The sequence below is a fragment of the Chrysemys picta genome, chromosome 7 (genome assembly GCF_011386835.1).
Source record: "Chrysemys picta bellii isolate R12L10 chromosome 7, ASM1138683v2, whole genome shotgun sequence".
NCBI classification, from domain to species: Eukaryota; Metazoa; Chordata; order Testudines; family Emydidae; genus Chrysemys; species Chrysemys picta.
In genome coordinates this window covers 9,760,515-9,780,108 of record NC_088797.1, presented here as the reverse complement: position 1 = coordinate 9,780,108, position 19,594 = coordinate 9,760,515, and the positions used below count along the sequence as shown (strand labels likewise).

The 19,594-nt window shown below is 42.3% G+C and overlaps 1 protein-coding gene across 46 annotated transcripts in view; it reads left to right on the top strand.

Moving 5' to 3' along the window:
• FOXP1 (forkhead box P1) overlaps window positions 1-19,594 on the top strand; it is a 505,685-nt gene that overhangs the window by 347,139 nt on the left and 138,952 nt on the right. Inside the window, exon 1 of one of the 46 annotated variants that reach the window (XM_065550769.1) lies at window positions 4,318-4,448. The exons of 43 other annotated variants lie outside the window; for them this stretch is intronic. The gene's annotated coding sequence lies outside the window, so the exon portion shown is untranslated. Of the gene's footprint in view, window positions 1-4,317; window positions 4,449-19,594 lie in introns of those variants that run through there. 2 more of the 46 variants (XM_065550772.1, XM_065550773.1) reach the window with 2 other exon arrangements.

Here is a 19,594-nt window from a genome sequence, read left to right as displayed (position 1 = left end):
CAAGGTGGAGTATAGTAAGCAGTGAGTGCTCCTGTGTGTGTTGTCTTAATATGAAACTGATGGTGCAGCCAACAATATCTGGAACTGGCCTCCTTTGCCTTTTTTTGGTTTTGTTTTGGTGGGTAACATTTCCACTAGATGGTTTTATAGAATCTAAGACGTGTCTGACTAAAATCCCAGCGATCAAAGCTGGAAATGGCTGGAACCCTCATTCTTTTCTTTGTTTTGTTTTCTTTCTTGTGTAACATGTCAAGCTTGCCTGATTTTTGCATTCTCACCCCTGTCTCAATGCACTTGTTGTATCTTTCCTAGTCTCCTTGTTCCTCAAACTTTCTTCCCCTTTTTCTTCCTGAATGAATGTTTATTTTTTGTTTTTTGTCTAGGAGACAGCATATGACATTTTACCATAAATCTTAATCCACGGTAAACAATTTGTGACCGTGTTTGAAGGCTTGGCAACAAATCTCACTGGGGCTGAGACAAGAAAATAAGTGTTCCCTATCTCTGATGTTTGCTTTTTGGACTCCACCTACAGCAAATACCTTTGTGCTTTGACCTCTGCCAGAAGTACTTTTTCTACTTTATTTTCTATACTTCTGGAGTACTTGTGTGGTTTGGGGCCTTGTCAAGTACATTTAAACTACCCAACCATTTTTGGAAAGCAGTCTTGTTTTCTGTGACCCAAATGCTGCAGTACTTCATCAGTAAGAATTTTATCTGAGTAAAGACCTGCATAATTTTGGCTTTGTTGTGTATACCAAACATACCTCTTGTGCAGTTACTAAAGTATGTCCTATTCTACCATTGTTAAATATATTGCAGCTAGTCAGAAACTTCAAATGGTATGTATCACATGTAGTGGAATCAGAAAGTAAAGAAAGAACAATTAAAAGTAATTAAAAGCGGTTCTTTATTTAAAACTTACTAGAGGGTTGGGAATTCCACAGTGAGGGGTATAATGTATACAGGACCAGTCACCAATCAATGATGTTTCAAGTTACATTCTGTCCCATATGTTTTAGGTGCAAGAAGTATGTCAGTGGTGAAAAACACTCAATTTAAAATTCAAATGACTGCACTTACTAGGAAATCCCATACAACCCTAATCTGTTTGTAAGGTGACTGACACAAAGTGCTTTTTGTTTTAAAGTAAAAGAAAATTCTTTCAGGATAGGGTTTCTGGTATAAATGTCAGGTGCAATGCAATGTGTGCTCACTAAAGAAGTCGAGTAGATAACCTTGGCATTTAGGACATTGCCTTTTACAAAATGAAATTGTATTTTGTTTTTAAAAAGTAGGACTACATTAAGAGGTCACCTATTAGCTATGTTTTTGCTAGCTGTCTGAAACTCAGCTCTACTGTCTATTAAACTCAAACCACTATGTAAACATTCCTGTGTTGTTCCTGGTCTCTACAATGGCCAAGGGGATCAGGTTTCACCTGCCTGCACATCTTCAAGCAATTAGAGCAATTAGCTTGAAGCCATTTCACATTCAAGGTCTGCTGTGACATTCAAGTCCAGAAGAAGTCTGGAGGAAAGAAAAAAAACAAACTCAGAATATAGAATGCCCACTTTTCAAAACACATGAATAAATAATCCACTTTTTCTTTTTGTATTTACAGCTACTAAAGGATGCTGTTGTATGGGTTCTGAATATGTATGCAAAATTGTTGTTACCAAGAAAGCATCCTGATCATTTAAACTTGATAATGAAGTTTTGCCTATGTGTTGGGATGGGTAGGGAGGAGGACTAGCAACCTGACTCCAATGGTTATTGGTGTGAAATGATGTTGTCCTGGTCATATGTATTGACCTCGGTTGCTTGTTGGACAAATTTTTCTTCTTATTTACGTGGGGATTTATATTTGATGTTAACATTGTAAAACTGCACTCATTCAGGTAAATGTATCCGTTACATTGACATTCAGCACTGAATTTAGTGATTCTAGCAGTAAGTCTTCAAAGCTGCTATTTTTTAAAAGGTTGGAGCAGATTAGTGGTGACCTTAAAAGATTAAACTAGTTCAGTTTAAAGATAAATAATCAGCCTTTAGCACATTAGATAGCTACATAAGCATGACAGAAGGTGACTTTCTTCCAACAGTTCTAGAATCCAGAAAGCATTTTTACATTTGTAACTTGGCTACACAGGACCAGTGCTTTGCAGAAAGCAAGACATAAACTGATTACAACACTTCAAATTGGTTAATGCAGTTTTAAATCCGCAGTTTTCCTGTTGGTTTATTATGCAGAAGAGGGTAATTTTAAAAGCTATGCCCACTGCAAAAGAAGATCTTGCTTTGCTGTCCCGGAGGGTGTTCTTAATCAGAAATAACCGCAGGCTAAATTATAATGTGGAATTCTGCTTCCCTTTAACCTACTGCCTGCTCATTCAGTGTTTGCTAACAAACAGCTCTCAGTACAAAATTGTTTGAGAATTACTTTTTCATTATATGTGCTGACTTCAATTAAAATAAGAAGCTTTCTGGGGGTGGGGAATTGAAAATGTGTAGATTTCCTGGGAAAGTTTTAGCAATAGTTTTCTTACAAGTCTTCTCCAGTACTTAACTATAGACATGGTGGCACATGTCGTTCAGTTTAAATAAAATCATCTCATGAACCAGTATTTCTATAGTGGTGGGAAGGAGGACAGTTTAATGACAGTCGCGTAACTAGCCACTTTGAAGAACTAGAACTCTAAGACATGTGCAACCTGAAAGGGTGGATGTTTCAAAGGACGAGGTTACTCATCTCTTGAATACATGATTTCCACCAGCAAATCTCTAATTCTGCTTGTTACTTTATGGGCAAGCATGGATAACTATTCCATATGATAAACAGTGATATTTTGAGTGGGGAAGTAAAGGCATGGTGGACTTTTTTATTTTATGTTCAGAAACGCTTAATTAAAATGTACAGTTGGGAAATTAATTGGCAAGTTTAAGGTGAGAATTACTGAGTTAGTAAAAGACTCGTTGCACGACACCCGTTTTCTCCCTTAAGTTTACAGGCTGGAGCGGAAACGTGGTACTTCGAAAGGAGGTGATGCCTCTGTAAAGCAGATCTTTCCAATTTTTTTTTTCTAGACTAGTCTTCTGTTTCTATGATCTGCCTTTTGAACTGTTTTTGTGGCTGATCAGTTCCACCTAATATGTCTCTTGATTTCTGCTATTGTAATACTCAGACGACATGCTGTTCTCTTCATTTTTATAAGCTTTAGATGCTCCTGCCTGTCATACTCTGGCGGTTTATCTTCAGCGTCTGGATTTGCTTTCAGACTTGCATGTCTATCAAGCTGCTGTTGCTTTGAATGTGAGATCAAAAGAAGATGAATTCCAGTAAAAAATTTCCTTGTATGAAGAAAAGATTGGGGCCTATGTAAACATCCCACTGACAGCTCCCAATGAGTTATTTTAGCAGAGCATTAGCACCCAGAATGACAGACAGTCCAAGACTACATGCTAAATAACAAATCAGTCCCTTCAGCAGCAGCACGTTGCCACAACAGCAATACATTTTCTAAAGGAATCCTGTTCCTCTTTTTTTTTTTATTGAATATGGCTGTTCGACTGTTCATCTCTTTTCAAGCTGCCTTACAGTGCCAGCCCTAGTTTACTTTTCTTGACAATATCTGTATCATGTCACCAACATGACAGAAGACAGGACTTTTGATAATTGGGGTGAGAGACAGTCAGTGAGTCATCATGAGTTAAATAGGTAGTTTGTTTTAGTGAGTGAAAGGAAAATGTAAAGAAGAAAAAGCATCTGCTAGAATATTGAATGCATACTCCTAAGATGTTAGATCCAAAGGGTTTGGGGGGGAGGGGTTGTGTCTTTTGTTGTTGTTGTTGTTGTTGTTGTTTGTTCTTTTAACAAATCAAGCAGTTTGAAAAATAGCTATGAAGTCTGGCCAACCCTAAAAGACAATTTTAGACATAAATGTATACCACTGCAGAAAGTACGAAAGTCTAGCTGGACTGAAACTATATGTAAATATGAATTTGCCTAGCTGCATGAATGAACTAAATTTTTGCTGCTGTTTGGTCTAGTTCGGGGCATAATTCATTCTGTGTGTTCCTGCGTATAGACAGGGTGCTTTTAATAAAGCAGAATTAATAGATTTTTGTTGTTGTTGTGATGTTAAATACAACTTTGAAATTACCTGCAAGCGCTTGCTGATCTTTCAACTTTGCAAGTGAAGAATTACTTAAGGAATTCTTGTGGTTTCTTTGTCATTTAATAAAAGCAGACGTTGCTACTGTGGAGGCAAACCTCCCGTTGTTGCCTACAAAGGGCAGTGCTCCAGTGTGTTTTCCCTTCAGTGTGCGCTTCGGCTGCACAGCACTTCCTGTTTATTCAAACATCTTTTTACCATTCTTCAACCCCCGCTTCACAGAAACAGCCAGAACACATCTACAGCAAGAAGACGGAAATCTAAAGACAGACAGTAAGAGCTTACTCTGTTAAACTCTTCATTTTCTCTGTAAGTGTTCAGAGAAAAGGAACACGTAGCTTGGGTTGAACTTTTAACTTGCTATCTTCCTCTGTGGAGGTATTCTTGCAATGTAGGAAAAATTCATAGCCTAGGTTTTTAGAGCAAAATAAGATGATTCAGTTTGTTTACTGCCTTGTTGGCCACCAGCGGGTATTTTTTAACAGATTTTTAAAGAGATCTGGCTAGTTCTAACTCCTCTTTTGGTGCACTGTCGCTTTCAAATATATCTCTGGAGCTTAAGCAGTTGTGTTGTCATTAACCTTATGGGGGCTGACTTTAGCTTAGAATCTATGTATGCTCGTTACGTTTTGTGTGTTTTCCTAACATTTTCACAAGTCAAAAAAGTCAAGAGAGTAAAAGAGAGACTCAGTCTGTGTCTGCAGAAATGTTTCTTTTTGTCTTCCCCAAATTGTTTGCTCTGTCACCATTTGTGAACCAGTCTTGCTAATATTTGTACCAATTTCATGCTAATAAAGATCAGGCTGCTGAAACAAGCATGGCTATTATCTCATTCATATTACTATTGTTTAGACTGGTGATATTACAAAAGAAAAGGGAAACCATGCTCACTTTTGGGGACGGTTGTTAACTTTCATGTGAGGGGCTTTCTCTCCAGATCTTCAGTGTTAATGATTAGGGTATCTGTGCATCTCAGCACTTTTTCAAAGATAGCATTGATTCTCTGTGTAATCTGCGTTTATAACATGTATGTTGTTTATCCTGTCTGTTCAACTGACTGACTTAATAAAGTATTCAATATTTCCTTGATATTCTCCCCTCTCCCTTGAAAGTCCACCAAAATAAATAGGTAACTTTTTTATGTGATCATTTATGGCATTTGTATACTGGCTATAAAACATAAGAGGAAATGGAAAATACGTAGCCTGACCTATGGAGAAAATCCATCCTCACTGGGGCTTTTTCTGCCTCTGTGAGGTCCTAATACACTTCAAAATTTCAAACTGTAAACTCCCATCTTCCTAGAAAAAAGAGCAAGGGAGAGAAACTGAGCTGTGTATTCGGCCAAACCACAAGTACAACAAACATATTTTCTAAAATATATTGCTAGGCTGGCTTTTGAATGTTCAGAAGTTGTTCTACTTTGCAGGGGGAAATGGTATTTGCAACTGCCTTAAGGACAATTTGTTTAACAGTAGGAGTAATTGCATGGGGAAAATGGAAAGAGTGACTGAAGTTATTTACTCAGATGTTAGTGTAGGTGTGGGGCAGAAAACTCACTGTGGGAACAGTGGGCTGCTTTTCTTGGTATCTTAGTCTATTTGATGACCATCAAATTTCCCAGCTCGCTGGTTTTGTTTTTTCTGGATGGCATGTTTGATTATTTATCAGAAGGGAAAGGGAGTAGCTGAAGCAAATAAACATGTGACCAAGCTGTGTTTTGTTTTCCACTCAGGAGGCCATGCCCTTTAACAGATATACAGAAAATAATAAGGGTATTGTTTTATGATAAAAGGAAATTGTGTGTCATTTTTTAGCAAGTCACTTAACCCTTCGTGGTCTGTGGCCTCCACCTTCTAAAAGCTCACAAGGTTTGCACCTGGGAGTTAATCCACTGTTTTTTATGTTTTTGTCAGTGGAATATTACCACAGATTATTTGTTCCACCATTTGGATTTGGTAGATTTATTACATAGTCATTTCTGCTTCAGCATATCCATAGATGATTTTTTTTTTCATTATAGTTAGGTGATTGACTAGATCAGAACCACTTGCAGTTTTGTGGAAGGATGGATGTTGACTTTTGAGCAAAATATTGACAGCACTGTTAACTGTTCTGATATTGCTTCATCCACTGTTAGTGTGGAGTTACAACAGTGCTAAATCCATTTCAGACACTCTCTCTTTAACACAATTCTTATTAATATCATCATGGACAGTATGTGGCTTCTAATGAGCGTTTTAGAGAATGTTGACTAGATCTTCTGTGAATGCCTTGCTGAAATAGCTCCCACCTGGGCAGAGCCAGTGCAAGGGAGTTTCGCGCCCTAGGCAAAATTTCCACCTTGCGCCCTCCACCCACCCAGCTAATCCTGCCCCCCTGCCTCCCCGCGGCAGCTAACCAGGCCCCCCCACCAGAGGAGCGCCCCCCCCTGTGGCAACTAATCCCCCCCAGCTCACCTCCACTCCGCCTCCTCCACTGAGCACGCCGGCGCCACTCTAATTCTCCTCCCCTCCCAGGCTCGCGACGCCGATTGGAGGAGAATTAGAGCGGGGGCTGTGTACTCAGCGGAGGAGGCAGAGTGGAGGTGATCTGGGGCGGGGAGCGGTTCCCCTGTGCGTGTCCCCCCCACCCCCCGTTACTGTGGGCAGCCCTCCCCACGCTCCAGCTCACCTCCACTCCACCTCCTCGCCTGAACAGGCATTTAGGCGCCCTCAACCACTAGGCACTCTAGGTGGCCGCCTAGTTCGCCTAGTGGTTGCACCAGCCCTGCACCTGGGCCACTTACAAACAGCCTTCCAGAATGCAAGTGATACCCTGAGTGCCTGTGTGTAACTGCCGCCTGCCAGTTGCAACCTGGCTCTCACCAGCCTTGGTTATACTGTAGGGTGACCCCAACATATCCCCAGTCCTGGCTTTCCCCCCAGAAATGCGTGTTCTGTACTGCCCAGCCCTCTTCTGGACAGTACAAATATTTTAAATCCATTATTCCTTGAAGGGGATAATATATCATTTTATAATCTTAGAGTTACCCCGTCACTTCATTTTAAACACACTGGATTAGTAAAATAAAGTTTATTAACTACAAAGAGAGATCTTTTAAGTGAGTACAAGCAATGAGGCATAAAAGTCAGAAATGGTTACAAGAACAATAAAGATAAAATGTTTACTAGTGCCTAACTTAACAAACTATTAGATTCAAGCAACATTTCTCACCACATGCTTCCAGCAAGATTATTGACCAAACTCTTCAGGTCAGGACTCTTCTCCTCCCCCGCCCCGCCCCCTGAGTCCAGTGAATGTTTTCCTTTATCATCTTAGGTGCGATGCCAGAAACAGATTGGGCAGGGGGAAGTGTTTAGGGTGTTTGCCCTGCTTTTTATAGTCTCAGTCCCTCTTTTGAAAAACATTTCTGTCTGGGAGCTCAGAGACAGTGTCTGTGTGGAAGTATGTTCTCTGCTGTTTTTTCCCACCTTTTTGAGTTTTCTTTGTTTTGCCTTCCTGCTTGATGACTCTGTTTACTGCTTAAATGCAAATTAAGGCAAACATACACTCGTTTGTTCAAGATAGGCCTCTTTGACCAGTTTGGTGCTACGTGAGTTTCAAACATCATACAGGAAAATCCTGTAACGTCATGTACAATATTTCTACACCTATTTTATCAGGACAATACTGACCATAAAATTATGAGTTTTCAAATGATATCTTACAAAGCATATCTTTTACAGAGATTGTTACAATAGTGTGTAGGGTGTGCATTCAGGGCTTTATTCCATCACAATGACATTTGTGTGAAAGGAAACTGAGATACAGTTTGTTTCGCATTGTGCAGGTAGGTATAAATTTAATAGACTGACTTGCTTTCAGAATCTCTCTTTGTCTCTTAGAATTGCATGTCAGTTCGTGTGTTTATTAGCTCCCCTAGTCTGTAATACTAAGTGACTTGCTACTGTACCTTAGGTGTATTATCTAGGGTAAGGGTCATTCTTTTTGACAAGGACCTAGATTATGGTCAAAAAAGAAGAAAATGTATGATTCTTTGAAGTTGCATAAAGAAATCCACATCGGTAGTGGGTCCTGAGGAAGGACTTGAGTTAGGACAAGGTAGTGACTTTATGAAACTAGTTTGATAGGCTATTTCTTGCATAACGGACTTGGTTGGGAGCACAAAGAAGTTTGTGTGGGAAATGGACAAACAGGCAGTAGAGCCTGGCATTGTAGGTTTAGTATAGGGGGCAGAAGATGACATGGAAGAACACAAGAGCAGATGAGTAGAGAGGGGCTAGGTCATGAAGAACCTATATAAAGTAAGAACCAAAAGTTTGAATTTGATGCAGTGGAGAAGGGGGAGCTATCAGAGGGTCTCAGAGGGCCCATGGTATAGTCAGAACAACCGGTCAGGAAAATGTTCGTAGCATTAGAGTTTTGAATGGGCCCCGAGGAAAGAGAGACGGGGAGGGGAGAGAGCTAGAGGGTGCTATACTCGAGATGGGAGATTGAGAGTGTTAGATATGTGGACAAAGACAAAAGGCCATATCTTAGTGATGTAATGGAGCACACTTCAAACACAACCATGATTTGTGGATCTCGATGGAGAGCAGAGTTAAATATGACAGTCAGGCTATGGGCCTGAGTAACAGGGAGTATGGTGGTGTCAACAGTGCAGAGAGTGTAAGGGAACATAGGAATACATTGGCATACCAGGTTGCACCAGTGGTCCGTTTGGTTCAGTATCCCATCTCTGGTCATAGCTATTACCGGATGATTAAGAGGAAAATGCAAGAAGCCACAAGACAGAGAATTATGAAATAATCTGCCCATCACGTAAGTTTCTTCCTGACCTCTGACGCTTCGAGGTTGACTGATGCCCTGAAGCATGAGGGTCCGAACCCTCTTTTATTTTGATCTTTTTCTGGTGTGGCTGTGGATGTTCTCGTTATTATTTGTCCAACTGTCTAATCCTTTTTGGAATGCTACTGCACTCTTGGCATTGGCGGTAGCTTGTAAAAGTAAGTTCCAAAGGATAACTGAATTGCATATTAAAATTAATAAGTAAATAAATAAAACTGATCAAGGGATTTTTTAAATTTCTTGCAAGCCAGCTTCATTGAATGTCTCCCTTCTATTTCTGCTTTACCATTTAAAAAAAATAAGGTTACTAGAACTGAACACACTGTTCTAGGTTAGCGTGTGCCACTGAGTTGTAAAATGGCATTGTAATATTAGCAGTATTATTTTCCATCACATTATTTATAGATCCTAACATTTTGTTTGCTTTTTGCCCCCCTGCTGTGCACTGAATAGTGGTTGCGTTGCGATGTCCACAGTGATGGTGAAGTCTTCTTCCTGTGTGGTTACAGATAATTCAGAACTCAATAATGTATACATGTAGTTAACATTATTCCATCCAATATTCGGTGCCTTTCAATTGTTAACAGAGGGTCCCATGGAAGTTCCTACAGTTTTCCCAAGTCTCAACTAACCTAAATAATTGTCTCTCACATGCAGATTTTGCCACTATGCTTTCCATCCCCAGATAATGACCGAATTTATAAAAACAGTGTTGGTGTTAGTACAGAACTTATGGCTGTTGACACTTTCGCTGTGTTGAAAATTGGGTTTTTATTCCATGAGCCACTGAATGCAATTTTGCCCTCTAATGTTTCGGAATGAGGATTAAAAATATATTTAAAATATCTTGGCTACGTAATGGAAACATGCAAGCAGCCCTGCACAATATACAGTTTATATCATATCCACAGAAAGGCAGTGTCCACTCGTACAGGACCTCTTCTTGGATATGAGAATTTCCTTGACTTCTGATGCCCAAAAAGAACCTGCAGTGGTGGGTCCGCCATATATTCAATCGTCTGATTCACTTTGGATAAACATGCAGAAGCTGATCCAAGCTATCTGTTCCCCTTGTGCCTGCAAAAACGGTCTGGACATCTCATAAGATTTTTTTCATCCTTCAAACAGTTCAGTTTGGGTTCAGTTTGCATTATGAGCTGAGGCCCGTGTCGGGTAGCTTTCATTCTATCAGGATGTGTTCGCCCAACCCTCCTTTGTATAGGCCACAAACATTCTGGGCCTTGCCATGCCAATATAAAGGTACATTTTTCTTGATCAAGTGGCTCTGGCGAGTCTTGATGGTGATTCTTTGAAATAAAAGAGAGAAGTGTGGAACAAACCCCATTACTGCATGTTACTTTGTAAGAGGGCCACAGAAGATTTCAGACATGACTAGAGAGTAGAATTTTCCTAGCCTTTGTTGCTACCATTGCTGATCCTAGATTCACTGGTACCTTTGGCATAACTGGATTGGCCCGGCATCCCATCCTCTCTTGCTTCCTGTCTGCCGCCTTTCTTTCACTTCTCAGCATTTATGGAAGGATCAAGAACCACCCTCCTCTCCTCAGCTGCAGGCTTTCATAGTTTCTGACTTTCATAGTTTCCTGCATACCTGGCAACATCTGAAAATGACAAACAGAGCTGTGTGGAGCCAAATCCGTGTCTCTTCTAAATGCTAGAAAGGCCTTCTTGTAGCCAAAGTGGCATGGTTCTACTTTGCAGGGACAGGCTCAGCAAGGGATTCCAATGTGGCCATGAGCATCAGGATTTAGGGCAGGGATGATGAATCTGCCATTTCTCTTTGCCCAGAAATGGCACAAGCACTACAGAAGATACTCCAATGCAGAGGACAGAATGGCAGCTCTGGAGTGACTCCGCTGCCATTCTCTGGTGTTGGAAGGAAGGATTCTTATTTCCTCTGCTGTACTTCCCCTTATTTCTCGAGAGAGATGCCTCAGCACACAGCTGTGCCCTTGGGTAGGATTTGGGCCTGTGGGAGAAAAATGTAACATATTTTTTTCCTCTCCATCGACCTACATTGAGCTAGGAGATATTTCAAAGGGGCACAAAGTGGTGAAAATTATAAATACTTTGGTAAAAAACGAATGTGTATAAATGTATAATGGTCCCTGTATTGCTCCAGCAAAGAAATCACTCAGGAAGTGTGTGGCTACATCCATCTGCCTAAGCCAGGCTGTCAGGTCCAGCCAATCACCATTTTATTTAACAAATTAATTTTTATCAAAGCTTTTCCTTCCACCCAGCACCAATATACAGAGCTGACCAATGTCCCGTTGGTAAACGCTAGCCTTCCAGAGACAACTGTGCTGCAACAAATGGGGGGAGGACAGGTGAAGAGTGGACAGGCAGGAGATATGGGCAGGAAGCGTAGCCAAGAACAGGGGTTAACTGAGGAGGAAAAGAGCAAGACTGGGAAGAAAAATTGGAGGTAGGGTACAAGATATGGAGAAAAGGGGTTGGAGAGGAGAGAGGTGCCACTGCATGTTTTCCTGTTCCGGAAGGGGTTGAAAGCACTGGCTTAAGAGGAGCGGAGGAATCAGACATTGGAAGAAAACACCTGCTTCTCTTTGCATTTTCTGTATTTTACTTACCTTTGGGCGCCTCTTGTTTTTGGTTCCTTTCCAATTTGGGAGCTGGTTCTGCTCACCTCCCCTTGTTCTGCTCCTCCCAGAGGAAGAGCACCAGGTGCTGCTGCTCCTTTGCACCTTTTTGCAATCTGTTCCCCCTCACTCTCCACACGTTCTTATCCTCAGCTTCTCCAAGGTGCAATGCTGCTACACTCCAGCATGTAAGTTCACTCTGCCTGCCTGTCTCCCACCCCTCTGCGCATCCCCACTTGCTGCTCCAAGAGGAAAGGTGCAGTAAGGGGAGGAGCACAAGAAAGACGAGAGTGAGTGAAATTAACCGACCCTGAAACTATAGTGTATCCAGACTTCAGGGCTTGGTGATTGCATTTTGCTACTCCAGTCCCAGGAGCTGTGGAACAGAGCAGTGTGTTGGGAGCTGCGAAAGAGGACACAATTGACAAATACTGGCTGAATCTGACCCCTCCTCCCGCGTTTGAGAACTAACAGCACTTCCCAGGTATGACTGAATGGAAGCAAGAAAACCTGTAGGATCTCCACTGAAAAGGAGTGGTTTGGAACTGGCCTGTTCAGCTGCCATTCCAATATTACCTAACTTAGCCTATGCCTGAGGCCACTAAAATGTTATTAAACTTGAAGAAAACCGGATGATAAGAAATCTACATGTCTGATACTGAAGAACCTTTTTGTGCCTGAAACACTGCAGGGATTTTTAAAAAGGGTCTAATTGTGTGAAAACATGACTTCATGTTATTCTTGCAAGGGCAGGGAGTAATGTCTCACATCTGGAAGTCTGGGTTGAGGTAATATTCTCTTTCCAGGCATGGTCTTGATTTCTTGTTCTTTTTTTTTTTTATTTTTTTTTAAAGGGTATAATTAAAATCACAGTAAGACGGTGATACTGGCAAAGAGGTAGCTTCCTGCTTTTGCTACCCATGCTCCACAGACTGCCATGTTACCAGCCCTGATTACTAGTAACGTGCTGCTTAGATGCTACCGTCTCTCCCCTCAGAGAGGAGGTTTTCTCAAACTATGAGCCCTAGGCTTATTGATGGGCATATCTCTCCACCTGCCCAGGCCCACACTTGGGGTGCAACCTATGGCAAAGTCCCAAAAGAAAGGACATAAAAGATGATTCATGCAGGAGTTGAAAAGCACATGGGGATTTTGTTCTGTATTGTAAATAGCTCGTTCTGTAACCTGTTACGTGATTCTGTATTTCTGATGTAAATAACTATCAACCATAAAAAAATGAGCAGGGGCACAAATGGTACGTGAAACATATAGGTAGCACTGGAACTATATCAAGTGATGTCCCCTGGAACGAGGGGTATTTGAGGCATGTGACGGTTGAGCATGACTAGGGTCTGCATGCGGCCTAAAACTCTTGTCCATCTTTTTATTTAGACCTTTGACAGTCAGCAAATTCTAATTCTTGATTCCCTGTGTAAATCTTTCAGCCTGTACTAAAGGGTCACTCTCATGCTTTCATAGATTTGTAAGGGCCCGTCCAATCAACTAGTCTGACCTCCTTTATATCTATGCTTGGCAGAACTGGGTTTTTTTAATAATTTTGACAGATATCAGTGTTTATTATTAAGCATTTTTTCAGTTTTATCTATTTAAGTTTTCACAGTTGTGGGAAATTACGGGAGGTCAGACAATCGCTATTTAATGATAGTAGATGTTGAGATTCAGGAAGTTAAAGTTTTATAACTGTTAAAACACAAACTGTCAATGTAACATGTCAAAATGTAAAGTAAAATCTTTAAATCAAGCTCCGATACAGTTCTCAAGCAAGTTCTCATGTACTTTCTTACATTACCTGTCTGTAAATTTCAGTTATTACCAATGGAAATATTTTCCTTGTTCGGTCTGTGTATAGTGAAATAGACGTTTTCATTTACTGATACAGTTACATTTACTGATAAATATCTAATCCTTCCAAGCCTGTTCATATCATAGGCCATTATTTTTCACCCCGTTAGCTCTGTATTGAGCTGCTGGAACTCAGCAGGGTTGCCCCTGCAGTAACAACTCCTGCTCAGAGGGGGTTTTAGTGCTTGCACTGAGTGCAGAGAGACTTTACATCCTCTGCTGTTAATATTCCCTTTCTTCTTCCCTCCCTGCCCCATGGCCCCCAGTGGTGCCCAGGTAGCTTGGAGCCATATGCTGAGAAGAAGAGGAGGTGGTTGCTGTCTGCCTCAGGGCTGGAGGCTCAAACAGGAGAAAATTGGGAAGGTAGATTAGGGCTATGCAGGCTTCCCTTGAGCCATTCTTTCCTTTCCCCGTACAGTCCCCCTTGAGCCCTTTACCTGCTCATACTAGGCCCATGGGCCCCCTGTTTCCCGGGGGTTCACATGTCACTCTCCAGTTTGTCTGGGTCAGCCTTACTGCACCTGGAAAAGCTTTGGGGAGAGAAACAAGCTGGAGCGTGTTAGGTCCAGCTACTAGAACTGTATATCCTTTAGTAGTCGGGTGTTTCATTACCAGCAGATCAATGTGAATATTGAGAACCTGGAGGGTGAGGCTGGAGCTCATTTGCTTTGATAAAAATAGGGTCTGATGGAAAAACAGCTTGAGAGCCAATGCCATAGTATATTGGCTTCAATGGAGGAACAATTAACAAGAGGCTCTGTAGGGCTGGACGTTGTAATTCTATTTCCAATGTACAGTTCCTGTAAAGATTGTACATGGCACTGTAAATTTACATGGCCCTTCTGTGGGTAAAACCTTTTTTTACCTTCTCCTCCCTCTTCTCCCCCTTTCCCCCCAATGTTTCCCACCCTTTAATCCCCTTCTCATATTAGCAGCTGCTGGTTTTCTGATGGAGTTTCTCCAGATTTATATTGGGAGCAAAATGTTGCCCCCCCCCCCCCCCAGTCTTGTGTTTATGACTTTAAAATGATTGTGGAAATTGAAAGATTGAGTTGCTCGTAATGGAAGCGTTCAGTTACAGCAACAACTTAAAGCTGTAGGAGAATGGGTGTCCTGAGCAAACAGCTGAGTAATTGCATTCTACCTAACTTGGCCAAAAAAAAAACCCCAAACCTGTCCTGATATCCCTTTGAGGTTAAGTTGAATTGGTTGGGAAGTGTTAAATGGCAGATGCCTTCCATCCCGTAGGTTGTGCTTCAGTGGTGAGTGCAGTGTGTCTCCCTTATATCCTTTATAAATGGAGCATTGGGAGCCTTGGATGAAAGATGCTGTATCAGCATTATGTTGAAGTCAATGGTAAAACTCTCACTGGATTCAATGACGGCAAGATTTGGGCACTTACCATGTTGTTTCTTTTGACAATGTCCCTGAAATACAGGATTTAATTGTCTTTCTAGCCATAGAAACAGACCCTCCCTGACAACTGCACACTTACAAAAGAGCATGCTCGCTGCTTGTTTGGGGTCTGTGTGAAATGAGCTTGGTGGGCTCCGTCTACTTTCTAGCAAAGAGGCAACCATGTCACCAAAGCTGTTCTCACAGCTGGCAGTTAGTGGTATCGGCACCGCTGCTTCCAGTCTTGGCAGAAGCAAGTATCAAATGGGGTAAGGAACTACCCTCTCGTGCCCCGTTCAACCAAGCAAGAACAAGGCAGGTGAGCAGAGCAGCAAGGGGAAGGTAGCTGTGTAATAATCTCATGGATTGGTAAAGGGCTTTAGTCTCCATTGCAGACAGTCTAGCACCTATCAGCACTGAATTCATATATGAATAAAAGCATGCCTTCTTATACAGGATACTGTATTCAAATACAGTCTTGATTGTGAATCTTTGTGCTGATGATGGCTGAGGGACTGAATTTGCTGTCAAATTAATTTCTCCTTATACCCTGGCTTGAAGTATTTTTATGGTGCTGGCAGCCACAACAGGTTTCCCAAGCTGATCTGTAAATCGCAGCCTTGCACAGGAGTGGTTATTGTGTCTACGGGAAAAGAGGTGATCCAGAACTGAGCTGGTACTGAAACGCTTTCTCTCTCGAGCAGCGATTGTCGGATTGTATTAAATGATGAGTGCTGGTGTAATGATGGTTTCTGTCCACTGGGGTTGAATTGAGATCCGCAAATTAATTTCAAAAGGTGTACTGCAAATGGGCTTGACATAGCTTCTGCAGGAGGCTTTCCTTACTAAGCTAACCAGCTCTTTCTTTTACACACCCCTCTTCCTGTTCCCCACGGGTGTGATGACTGTGGATTAGCCTTGAAAATGACATAGCCAAGGGGGGGTTGATCTCAGGTGGAGGCGGAGAAATTTGAGAAAAAATTAGAGGAAGACCAGGTGACGGGGAAGAAGCAGTACTGCTGAAGACCTAATGGTGACTTGGTGCAACTCGGCAGTAAGCACCGTACCTGGGAGCTGTTCCTCACCACAAGCAAATTTCCACATTTTAGTGGCAGGATTATCTGTTATTTGACTTAATAAGCAAAAGAGCCAAATCACGAAGGAGAAGATATGGAAAATGCTGTTTGGTATTGCATTCCTCTGGGCTGTCTTAGTTCCCACTGCTTGCCCCAGTGCTGCCCCATCACTGTGTGTTTGTTGCTCTCTGGTATGATCTCTTCCCTCCTCCCTTTGTTGCTTCTTCCCTCTCACATGTTCTCTGTGGCTCTCTTCTGCAACTCACCTGCTGCTCTCCCCCTTTGCTTCCCCAACCTGATTTGTGTGCTTCTCTTCTGCTCTCTCCCTATACCAATCTCTCCTTGTGGGGTTGCTCTGAACCTCTTTCACCCCCTGCCTCGACACCATCAGTTCTCAGTGCTGGTAGCAGGGCAGGGTGGGGGTGGGGAGTTCTCCTGGCTCCCTGCTGCTGCTTGTGAAGGGACAGGAAAGAGCTGTATGAAGTAATCAGAGGGTCAGCTCTGCCCTCACTCAGTTGCATGGATCTCAGCAGCTGGAGAGGGTAGGGAAGGAGCCCAGCCTGCTGAGCAAGGGTTTGGTTCTGTCCTTGCTCAAGTAGGGTGACCAGATGTCCTGATTTTATAAGGACAGTCCCAGTGATCGGGGTTTTCGTCTTATATAGGCACCTATTACCCCCCACACACACCCATTGTCCCAATTTTTCACACTTGCTATCTGGTCACCTATGCTCAGGTCTTCAGCACTTAGGCACGTGACTGGGGTATGGGAATGGAGTAGCATTGCCAAACCTCCAGGATTGCGTTGGAGTCTACAGGAATTAAAGGTTAATCTTTAATTAAAGATTATGTCGTGTGATGAAACCTCCAGGAATACGTCCAACCTGAATTGGCAACCCTAGAATGGAGAACTGCTTTTCAGCTGCTCCCTACCCTCATAATCTACCTGACCAGCTAATTGACCAAAGCACTGAGCTTGGGTCAGGCAGTGCGTAGCTGTCCAGCTTTGGGGCAGGGCTGTTCCACTTGGAGAGAGCAGCTTTAAGGCTTCATGATCACAGCAATCATCCGTCTGGCTGCAGAGAGTTTCACAGCCAGCTCGAGTAGAAACCAGTCGTTTCTTGCACGGCTAGTTGTTCTGGGGATCTTCAAAAATTTCTGGCAGCCAGTTTTAGTTGTGCAACCTCTCAGCTGCCAGAACGGATAGAATATGATCATATCACATGAAATGCATGCAAGGTCTGCTATAGCAACTGTATTTCAAAGAGACAACACATATGGTGGCTGGTTCTTTTTGGAATAATATCTATAAGCTGAAGATGTTTTATTCAAAAAGGCTGTAGCTTGAAAGGTTATGGATGTGCTGATTGTTTGATATATGTTTAAAGAGAGGCTCCTGTGTGTGGGTTTTTTCTTTCTTTCTTTCTTTTTTTTTTTTGGCCTATTGAATCTAATTACTGGGAACTAAAATGATCATTTGATTGCACATTTATCTGGAATTATTCTTCTGCAGAGCCAGTCTTAATAATATATAATAATATGTTGCACTTGTACTGTATGGCATTTCTTGTCTGAGAAAGTCAGAGCGCTTTACCAAGTATTCATTAATTAAATAAGCCGCACAACACCCCTGTTAAGTAGGTGAGTATTCTTTGTCCATCCCCATAAACCATGTAGGAATCTGTTTGCTGCTCCTGACCCACCCTTTGAGGCATTTTAACTACTAACCAGGTTAATTAAATAGAAATAACTCGACTTGGAGGAATTCATTTATTAAATATAATTGCAAAGCATAATATTGATTAATTTTAGCATTTAAATTTTTTTATCAATTTAAATTTTCACGGTGGCCAAGATTAAGGGATCTAAGCATTTTTCTGTGTGTATTGATTTACATTTTCACAGTTGTGGGGAATTATGTGGGGGTTAGATAATTATTTAATCACTGTAGATGTTGGGATTCAAAAAGCTAAAACTATATAACTATTAAACACAAATTGTCAACATCACATGTCAAAATACATAAAGTAAATGCCCCTAAATCAAACTCTAATAAGTTCTCCAGCTGCATTTTTCTTACTTTGTCTATCTGTAAATTTTGATTCTCATCAATGGAAATATTATTTTCCTTGTTTTATGAGTATGGTGAAATTGACGTTTATTAACATTTACAGCTAAAAATCTAATCAGTTGAAGCCTAAAAATAATATTTTGTCTTCACTGTACATAGCAAGTTCCACAGAAAGATCTCCCAGTCGTTCCTGCTGGACTTTATTAATTCATGGCCAATAGAATCTTTCTGTCCTATAGGCTGAACTACCGGAGTAGTCCTTGCACATGTACACGTGTGCGCACACACACACAATTTCTTTGAAGATATGATTTGTGTGCATAGTTGACAGCTTCTCACGCTCCTTGCACCCTTTAAGGATCACAGGACTCAGCTACACATGCATGTCAAAATGCCATTTTTTCCGTGTGTGGCAGGTGCACTGAGCTTTGAATAGCTATCCCTAAATTTAGAATCTGATTTTACGTTTACTTTTATCCCGCCAATCTCTGCTGGAAATCACAGCCACATTTAAAATCCTACCGATCTGACGAAGACGTGTTATTAAAGCGCGTATTGAAAACAATGCTATCAAGGGGAATGAAGGCAGGATACGAGGGGAGGGTCTCCTCCATAGTGCGCTGGCAAATCAGCCATTAAACAAAGGCACAGCAAAACTCTCAGCACTCCAGGAGCCCAATTCTGCAAGATGCTGAGTGTTTCCCGAAATCCAATGTGTACCTTCCTCTCCCACTGAAATCAAGGGCAGGAGCCGGAGAAAAGAGAAGAGACAAAATCCTTAGCTGCACTCAGTAAGCACTCGGTGCTGATGAAGCAGGAGGAAGCTGTTTGTGCCTCCCCTATCTTGAGCCTTTTTCTCTGCCCCTCACAGCATGGTTTAGAGCAGTGGTTCTCAACCTTTTGGAGCTCGGGACCTATTTGTAAATGTCAGTGTCCTGTCACGACCCAGTAAATAGTCTGGGGGTGGAGACCCTGGGGTGATTTCGGTCCAATCCTGCCCCCCGGAGTGGGTTGGGTCCTGACCAGCACTCACCCCACAGTGGTGGCTCCTGCAGTTCCTGTGCTGTGGGGCTGGCTGAGTGTGGCTCTGGGCGTTGCAACCTCTGGGGTTGCATTGCTGCTCAGGTTAAGGCCCACCCCCTGATTGGACTAAATTTCTGTGAGTGGAGCAGACTCATGGGGTTGCAGTGCCACTCACTCAGATTAGGCCTACCCAGACGCCCGTCGTCATGACGGCTGGGCCGATCCTGAGCGGTGCTGGGACCCCGGAGGTTGCAGTGCCTGGAGCTGGGAGGCGAGCCCAGCCAGCGCTGTGGGATGGGAGCTGCAGGAAAGGCCACGAGACCCTTTGAAACATTCTGGCAACCTAATATTGGGTCCCGACCCATGGATGGAGAAACCGAGCAACCCCATGGACTAATTTACCAGCGGTTGATTGCTGTAGTGCAGTGGTGCTACAACCAACATTCCCTTCCTCACCACTTCAGTGCTGGGGACAGGGAGGGAGAGATGTTAGAACAGGCCTCACTGGCTGTTTGCCACCTG